At 42.4% G+C, this 9,340-nt stretch overlaps 1 long non-coding RNA gene across 1 annotated transcript; it reads right to left on the bottom strand.

Annotated features, from left to right (window-relative positions):
- Positions 1-1,099: 1,099 nt before the first annotated feature.
- On the bottom strand, positions 1,100-8,153 carry LOC115646094. Its single transcript, XR_003998932.1, has 2 exons — positions 8,036-8,153; positions 1,100-2,143 (listed from the first exon to the last, which is right to left on the bottom strand). It is a non-coding gene; the product is annotated as an uncharacterized LOC115646094 (long non-coding RNA).
- Between the last annotated feature and the right edge of the window lie 1,187 nt (positions 8,154-9,340).

The following is a 9,340-nucleotide window of genomic DNA, read 5'->3' as shown; positions in this document are numbered from 1 at the left end:
CCCAAGAAGAGGGGGCCACTGCTGCTGTTCTTGGGAGGAAAAGGGGGCCCCAGGATTCTGCTCTACTGCTTTAGGAAAACAGCTATATCTTGAAGTGTGCTCTGGAAGTCAACAGATCTGGGGTTTGTCAAACCAAAGGGGAGTTGAGTTCCTGAGTCAGGGACTCCTGACTCTCAGGAATCAGTTGCTCTCAGTACCCTCTCATTGAAATAAGGGAGCTGTGAGGCTGAGTGCTTCCTCTGATTGTACCAGCCAGGGTAGAACATGAGGAGAGAGACATCATCTAAGGAACCTGGACACAAATTTAGGGCTTTATAAAGGACAAGACCAACACCTTAAACTGCACTCAGAAACTAGCTGTCAGCCAGCGCAGATCATGGAGTTCAAGTGCTTTCCGTGAGAAGTACCACTTAAGTCATAACCAACTATATTATGCATAGCTGACGTTTCTAAATGGTCATTAGATATATCTCCATACAAAACAGATTGCAGTAATCCAGTCTTCGAGGGACAAAGGTATGGATCATTGGGGCAAGGTCTGCACCAAAAATAGCAAAATAAAAACATCTAGGTATAGATTTTAAAACAGTACTCCTAGCCACTGCTGCTACGTGGACACATAGAGCAGCCAGGGGTACAAAATTACACCCAGATTGCAAATGTGAATACAAACAGCAGAAAAGTGAGTGGGAAGATATCATTTTTGCCTCTTCTTCTGATTGCTCCCCATAGTTTATCAACATTACATAGGAACATAGGAATTGCCATACTGGATCAGATCAGCAGTCCATCTAGTTTAGAGTCCTGTCGCTGATGGTGACCAGCAACAGATGCTTCACAGGATGGCACAAGAACCTGCATTAGGCAGATGTGAAATAATCTGCTCCCCCACATAGGTCTCATTCTGATCTCTAATATTTAGAGATTGGCTTAATCCCTGAACCACAAGATTTAATAGCCCTTCCAGAAATTTTATTGTTGTTAATTATAACTCTGGATATTCTTGAGAGCCATATAAATATCCAATCCCTTTTTTAATCTTATTACTTTCTTGGCCTTCATGACTTACTGTAGCAATTAGTTCCACAGCTTAATTACATATTGTGTGAAAAAGTGTTTCCTTTTATTGGTTGTGAATTTCCCACTTCTTAATTTCATTGAATTTTCCCTTGTTCTTGCATCATGAGACAGGGATATCAGAAGCTCCCACTCTACCTTCTCTATATCATTCATTATATTTTTATCATGTCCTTTCTTATTTGTCTTGTTTGTAAGGTAAACAATCCCAATCTTTCCAATCTTTCTTCATAAGAGAGCTTCTTTGGCCTTTGATCATTCTCATTGCTCTTCTCTGAATCCCCTCTGGTTCAGCAATATTGTTTTTGAGATGGGATAACCAGTGCTGCACACAGTATTCCACATGAGGCATACCACTGATGTATATAAAAGTATTATTTCCTTATTCTTATCTGGGCTCACTATCAGCCAGCTAAACCATTTCTCAGCCAGATGCTGGTCAAGTTTCTCAGCTTCACCATCTGGGTCCAATGGAATGATGATGTAAAGCGGAGACTCATCTCATATCAGAAACACTGCAGCTCAAGCACATGCAATATCTTCATATATCAGAGGAACAATAAAACAGAACCTTGTTGAATCTCACTTGAGAGAGCCCTTTGTGCAGGCCAGTAATAGCATTGTACTGCTCTCAGGGAACACTCAAATGCAACTCCATCTACTCTGCTGGAATCCATAGATGGGTCAACCACACAATAACAACTGATGGCTATAAAAGAACCATAATAGACATTTAATCTTGTCCAAAAGGAGATATTTTCCCAGCACTGCTGGTAAAGTCTTGGTCTATATGCTACCCAGGCCTAAAACTGGAAATGGCAAATGGAAATCTGGGGAGTCCGCGTATCACCAGAGTTGTCCATTGCAATGTTCTTGATCAACATTCCAAAGCAGAGAAACCTGAGACTGAGCAAACTTGATGGGATTGGTTACTTGAACTGGAGAAAAACAATCACATATTTAAATAATGATAGCTCCTATCATTGGCAACCTCGTTCAAAACCAGAAAGACATGGATCCAATTTTTAGCCCACAGCTCCTCCAGCAGTTCCAGACTTCTCATTAGCTGAAATAAAAAAAAACAACAACTCAGGACATGCTGATAACTTGATCCAGATTTGAGTCATCTGAACTATAAAATCACTTGAAAACTTCTCATAGCATGAAATAAACTACTTTGTTAGAGACCAGATTAACTAGGCTATTCACTGCTCATGCTCAGACCAGTTCCACCAATCAGGACTTCATAGATGCTGTAGTGGAGTTTGATGAGACCATTCTTCTTCTTGTGCATAACCACAGCATTGAACTTTAAAACATCTATATGCCACAATTGGTCTTCCCTCTTGTTTCAAGATAGCGAAGTCCAATTAGGTTATCTCTAATTTCTATGATTCTTTAAATGAAAAGACTAATATGTGTATTTGCATGCATTATTTAAAATTCCACATTGTGTATGCTAATGGAGATGTAAACAAATTACATAAAGGAAATTGAATGTCATTTATCAACAAAATGATGTTTTGAATAATCTTTTATATATTTCACAAAGCATTTTCATACATTTCTGTAAGAGAAGAGGAAATGAGAGTTGATTGTTATCATGCTGCATGTAAGTTTGGGCAGTTGTCACTATGCATACTTCAGAATTTTAGGCAATTTTCTTCAGCAAGGCTCATTCCATTTTTGGCAATCTGATGCTTTCATGTATTTAGTTATTAAATGATTCTAGTGTTCTCACTCTAACAAAATTTCTTACTGGTCATTCCACATATTTATGGCTCAGTGCAGGAAAAAGTGCTTCCTGACATCTGTTCTGAATTAGTTCTCTTTTCCAGTTATGTCCTCCTGTTTCATCATTTGTGTTATGAAAATAGTAACTTAGATTTACAATATTTGTACCATTTAATGTTTTATAAAATTAAATTAAGCCTCCTTACTGCTTTTCTAAATTTAAGATGAAGAAATTATACCATTTTCTCAGTTCATATGTTTCAGTAATGAGACGTACCTCATTCATTATATGTTTATCATTCTTTGTACCTTTTTTCCATCATGATATTGTCTTTCTAATGACAAGAACTGAACCCAATATTTTAAAGGCTTTTATTAAAAAATTATATAATTTCATGATCACTTCCCTTCTAGTTGTTCAGCTGTTTTTTATTTGCTTCTTTATACTACAAATATTTTTAGAGGACTCCACATTACCTAAAGATTTCTTTTGAAGTCAGCCTACTGAGTTAAATTCTGTAAATTTTCCATATTTGTTGATAAGTATGGAATGTATGCACCACTTTTTGATTTTTCAACTTCACCATCTCAGCTACATAGATTAAATCCATTTATTTGATTTCCTTTATGATGTATTACTCATGTTAAAATATTAGCAGATTTAAATAATTTCACCAATGTCATTTTAAGTGATAAGCATCAGATGGTCAAGTACTAATATTTGGAAACCTGACTTAAAACTTCTTCCCAGCTGAATGTGAGACTTTTAAAGAGGCTCTACTCACTTTTCATTTTCTCTCAAGCTTGATTAAGATACCGTATTTTACCATGCTTGAATACAGTTGTGAACAATTGAGTTAGATTATGCATTGACTTGGGGCCTATCCACACTACAACAAATTAAAAAACAAAACAACACATTTAAAGCCATAGTGTAGATAAGGCAAATTGTACTTTAGCATACTAGCTGGTCAAGGTGAACCCTAGGTTCCTCCTACTGGTCAGCGAAGTCAGGGACTATTTACTGTTTGCAGTACTGTGGTTTAAATTCATAATCTGGCTGGATACTAAAAATCTGTAACCCGCTAGCCCCCCTCCCCCCCAATTTTCTTTTGTCCGATGACTGTAGAGGTGTTAACTGGCCACTTCACCTTGAGTGGTCTCTTATAATACTTATTAACTGCATATGCTAAACAACCTGTTCCACCTTGTATTTAGTTGTGTCACTCTGAGTACCCTTCCCAGATCTGAAGAGCTGTGTAAGCTTGAAAACTTGTTCCTTTCACCAACAGAAGTTGGTCCAATAAAATACATTACTTCACCAGTTTCAAGATTAATTATGTTTACTATTGTACCAACTAACTTGGTTGTTTACAACTCTGTTCAAACACTGTAAAATGTTGTAGTGTAGAAAATGCTTCATCCTTTTACTTTAACTCAATACACAGAATCAGGACATGAGATAAAGCTAAAATGAAACTTGCCTTTAGTGACTACTCAAAGGACAGACAAAAATTGGAGGTGATTTTTTTAAACAAAAGTGTGGCAGAATAGTACTTATGATGATTGGTGATACTGAAGAAGGACAAGGTGGTGGTGGTGGTGGAGGGGGGGGGATACAGTGTTTTAAGAAAGAAGGCTGCCTAATACAGGTTTCACTGTATTTAAAAAATTGCAAACTGAGGTCCCATCCTTCAGCTGTATGGAGCCCTATTGCAGTCTATGGGGTGTTGCACCAGCTCACGGGGCTCCTCATAACTATTCAGTTGCAGATTTGAGGCCTATTTTATTTGTAAATCCTATGCTTATATCTGGAAAAGAGACAAGCAATCTTATTTCTCTTTAATCTACTGAAAGAATCTCTCAAAGCAGTTTCAATCATTTTGAAGTCGTATTTGTATAATCTGGTTGGTTTTGTACATTTGCTTGCAGAGGTTTTCTGGGAAACCTCTCTTGAACTTAGCAATTTTTATGGTTTGAAAAGGCCTATAGAGTCTGCTCCAAAGGGCATATTAAAATATGTTGATAGAAGTCTATTAAATAGGTGGATCTCTTCCTGTATTTCCTTTAGCACTGTTAAGATATTAGAAACATTGTATTCCATCTGGTCTTGAAGGGTGATGATTGGCTCTTCTGAGCTATTTTGAGAAGAACTGTCCCAGAAATGCTGAAGTCATTCAGGATAATTAACACACAGCTAATGGCAGTATCATTAGTCTAGCTTTAAAAGATCTCTTATTCCTTTTACATAACACATGTAATATATTTAAAAGTACAGTGATGATCCCTTTTCCATGGAAATAAAACTACTTCTAAAGATATATTTATTCCTGGGCAAATATGCAAAATGAAGGTATATACAGATGACCCCTTTCCATTCTTAAATTCTAAGTAGGAATTTAAAAATACTGCAAAACTATATTTTTAATTTTGTTCCAAATGTGAAGTTACAAAGTAGACAGATATAAAGAGAGAAATACACATATGACAGTATTGCCTACTTTCACAATTTTGTCATGAATCTTGCATTATTTGGTGTTTTTTTTTAAAGCCCCAGCTCCTGGATTCAACATATTGTGTATGATTCTTGGCTTTCATTTTTTTAAAAAAGTAAGATACCTAGCCCTCATAGTTACAGAGAAAATAGTGAGTGTACTCTGAAGGGTCAGAAGGCAAATAACGCCAACACTGTTTTACTTTTAAAAATCTCATAGTTTTTAAGCAACTCACATGATTTTATGAGGGTTGAGTCATGATTTTTGAACATATGAGGTTGACAACACTGATATAATATTTCATGAGCTAAGGTATCATTTACCAGGGATAGGAGAAAGCAGAGACACTGATCATTGCGCGTGTCATCCCCTAGGCAGTGAGTCTATTTTACCCAGAGACATTTTAAAATATTTACAAGACATAAGGATGTTGCCTAGTATAATCTTAGTGTGGGTGTGTAGGGATACTGCATGCTGGTCTCGTTCACAGAGTGAGGTAGGGGGCCAACTGTGTCCTGTTTTAAGATATATCCTTCCACCAGTTCCAGAAATTGGCAGTAGTCATTACTCCCCTCATCTCCTATGCCTGGCCTCATGCTACGGTTGGAATCAGCCCAATAGCAGCAGCTTGTCTGAGCTGCATACCAGGGATGCTGCGTGGGTCCCATGCAAGCCTGCTGCTGTCTTGTGCTCATGTGACAGACCCAAAGAGTGTTGGGGGAGTGGAGGATTTCTAGGACTGGTACAAACAGGGTCCGTGACAGTGACTGTACAGCCTGGTGTTCTGCCCAAGCAGCAACAGCACAGCTGAAAACCACATGGTGGAAGTGGAGGCTACAGAACAGGTGGTAGCAGCTCCCAGAACTGATAGTTTGGAAGGAGAGAGAAGGTGGAAGCATTCTCCCAGGAAGGAGCTGTAGATTAATATCACTGGGAGGTGCTTCCTTGAGCTAAGGTCACACACTGCCGGTTACAGGTATTCTCCCAGGGGTGCCTGCCTCTTTATACCTCTAAGCACCTGAATACTTACATATATAGTGCTAGTTTCTTTGAAAGAGAGTATTGAATAGAGGGTAGTAAAAGCACTGCTCTCTCCAGTCCCCAAAGGCCCTTTAAAATACGTGCACATCATGGATATGCAATGCAAGAGTCTGACAATGGAGCCAGAGAGCTAGAGCCCAGCACTTGTATGGAAGGGATGGTGGCAACCCACTGCCACTCTCTCTAGCAAGATTTTTTTTTTTTTCTGAGCTCAAGTCTACAACTGTCTAGTGTTGAGAGCCTTTGAGGTCACGGCCCGCTCCAGGGGTTTTGCTGCCCCAAGAAGCCAAAGAAAAAAAAAAGCCATGATTGCGATCTGCGGCAATTCAGCGGGAGGTCCTTTGCTCTGAGCGGGAGTGAGGGATCCTCCGCCGAATTCCTGAAAGTGCCGCCCTGCTCTGGAGTTGCTGTCCCAAGCACCTGCTTGATAAGCTGGTGCCTGAAGCCGGCCCTGTTTGAGGTGCATCTCTGGCAATGAAGGAGGAATTGTAAGCCTGTACGTAATAGCTAGGAGCCACCAAAAGGGACATAGCATTGCTCCATGTAAGAGTAAAAGACTTGGCTCTATGGTAGAAACGTAGTTAGCTAGATGATGTTATGCAAAAAAAACTCCATTTTTATTTGGGAGATCACTTTCCAGGGTGAAATATACATTTCATTGTCCAGTCACTAAGCTCTGACTCCATTTGGTCACTCGTAAATCACAGTTAGCAACTCTCAAAGGGAATACATTGAAGAGACAGAGAATGTCTGTATGTATGTGAGAAAAGGCAGCTTTTAAGGATTCAACTGTACAGCAGCTTCCGATTTTTAAAAAAGTTCAGGAGACAGCAGATTACTCTTCCAAAAGAAGAAAATATTTTAAGAAAGGTCTGGGGAAGTCATCTGCTTGCTGAAGAAAAGTTTGTAAGCTGCTTTAGGTTGGGTTTAGGTAATAATAAAGTTAGCAAAGACACAGTTATATATAGTGAAGCAGTGTCATTTAAAGTGGAACAGTGCTTTCCCACCAACGTAAATACAAAATAATTTTAGGCACTGTGGGTGGTTGTCTCATTATTACAAGGCTTACTTAACAGAGAGAATGTTTTACAGAAGATTCATCCCCCCGCCCACACACATTAGTACACAGCTACAACATTAAAACTCAAAAAGCTATAGTTTTCCTAGAAAGGGGTCACTCAAGAGCAACACTCAGATATAGTACTGAATTAATCATATCCAGGACTAGAATGAGGAAGAGACAGTTTTGAAAACCGTGCCACTCTTGTGGGGGCTACAGGCACTTTGCTGCTGCCCTGGTAACCTGGATGATTTTTTCCCCTGCTAATATTGTTGCACGCACAGAGGATTAGATAAGCAGAAGAGAAAATACTTAAATGATCACAAAGTGTACCCAGGAGCCTTTCAAGCCTCATCCATCGCCAGTGCATTCAACACGTATCTGACACCAATACTTTGGAAAAAGGGGAAAGCGAAGAAAAGCGCCAGCTAATCCAATGGCCAGGAGCACCCGGCCCGCTCCCCTCCCTGGCGTCTCTCATTCGCCCCAGGTTTCCCCGGCTGCAGCCTCACCAGCACTTTACAGGAGAGAGGCACAGAAAGTGGAAAGTGACTCAGGCAGGTTTATGTCCCACCCAGTGAGCCCGCAGGGGACACCCCGCGCACACGCCCCAGCCTGCCCCGGAAACCTGAGCTCGGTGTGCGGGGACCCCGCAGCAGGGCGCCGGGCGGGGGTGTCCGAGCGGCGCCCATCCCATAGCAGCAGCGGGCGCGCGCGGGACCTTCCCCGCTCGCTGCCCCCCTCGTATTCCCGGAACCCTCGGCTTCGAGGAAAAAGAGGCGGGAACTAGCGCCAACCCATCACGTGACATCCATCAGCACTGCCCCCTGCCCGTCCAGTCCCGCCCCTCACAAGCGCGTGCGGCAGACACAGCAAGATGAGCGAGATCCCCAAGACCGGTACTTTCCCTGCCCTGTCGTCTATAAATAGACCGCGCCGTGCGTCTGTCACGTTCCCATTACGTACACGCACGCTGACGCATGGGACGGCGTGCTCCGTGACGCAAGCACGTATCCGTCCGAGCTATAAATAGGCTTCCGGCGGTGGCAGCCAGGGGACAGAGCAGTTGTGAGTTGGGAGGCTCGGGGCGTGGGCGGGCATGAGCACTGGCGGCTGAGCCACCCGGTTTCCATGGGGACCGATAGTGAAGTGTATGTGTGCGCGCGCGCGCTAATTTCTTCGTGTCTCCTTCTCAAGCAAAGGGGGCGGGAGCCCCGGCCGGGCCAGGCTGGGGAAGAGGCGCAGGAGCCTGTCGGGCCCCCCAACCCCTGGGGGCCTGTGGCGGGGAGGCTGCTCCAGCTGGGGACAGCAGCGTCTCCTGCCGTTCGTGCGCTTGGGGGCCCCGCGTGTGTCCCGCCTGCGCTGGTATTTGTGGTTCAGTAGCGCTGGGCAGGCCCCCGTCACAGTTCGGGCCGTGGCCCTTCCCCCGCTGCTGGTACGCGGGGGAGCAAGAGGTGGCTAGCTCGCGGGGGAGGAGGCGTTATCCCCATTTCCACAGCTGGGGAGCTGAGACACTGAGGCCTGGGCTGCGGTCACCCTAGGGGAGTCGGGGGTATGGGTGCGTTTACCAATGTCAGTGAACTGGTGTAACCCCTGTGTAGATGCAGTTATGGTGGCATAAAGGTGCCTGATAGTGTGTCCTGTGTAACTGTGCCCACATAAGCAGGTTGTATTGCTCTAACTATGCCACTCTAGTTAATGAGGTGTCATTTGTGTACCTAGATGAGATTTAAGTGACTTGCCCAAAGTCCTGTCCAGAAACTCTGGCAGATTTTGGATCTGTACCCAGTTCTGGTATTTTAATCACATGGCCACTTTTTTCATAGCATATGTAATAATCATGTGAAGGATTGGGTGTACCAACAATAATGTAAATAAATGTTGCTCTTTATTTTGTGTACATGGGTTTCTTGTGTATTTTGAAATGTAGGTT

Source organism: Gopherus evgoodei, chromosome 2, assembly GCF_007399415.2.
Source record: "Gopherus evgoodei ecotype Sinaloan lineage chromosome 2, rGopEvg1_v1.p, whole genome shotgun sequence".
Taxonomy (NCBI): Eukaryota; Metazoa; Chordata; order Testudines; family Testudinidae; genus Gopherus; species Gopherus evgoodei.
The sequence above is the reverse complement of the archived record's forward strand: the minus strand, read 5'-3'. Positions and strand labels throughout refer to the sequence as shown.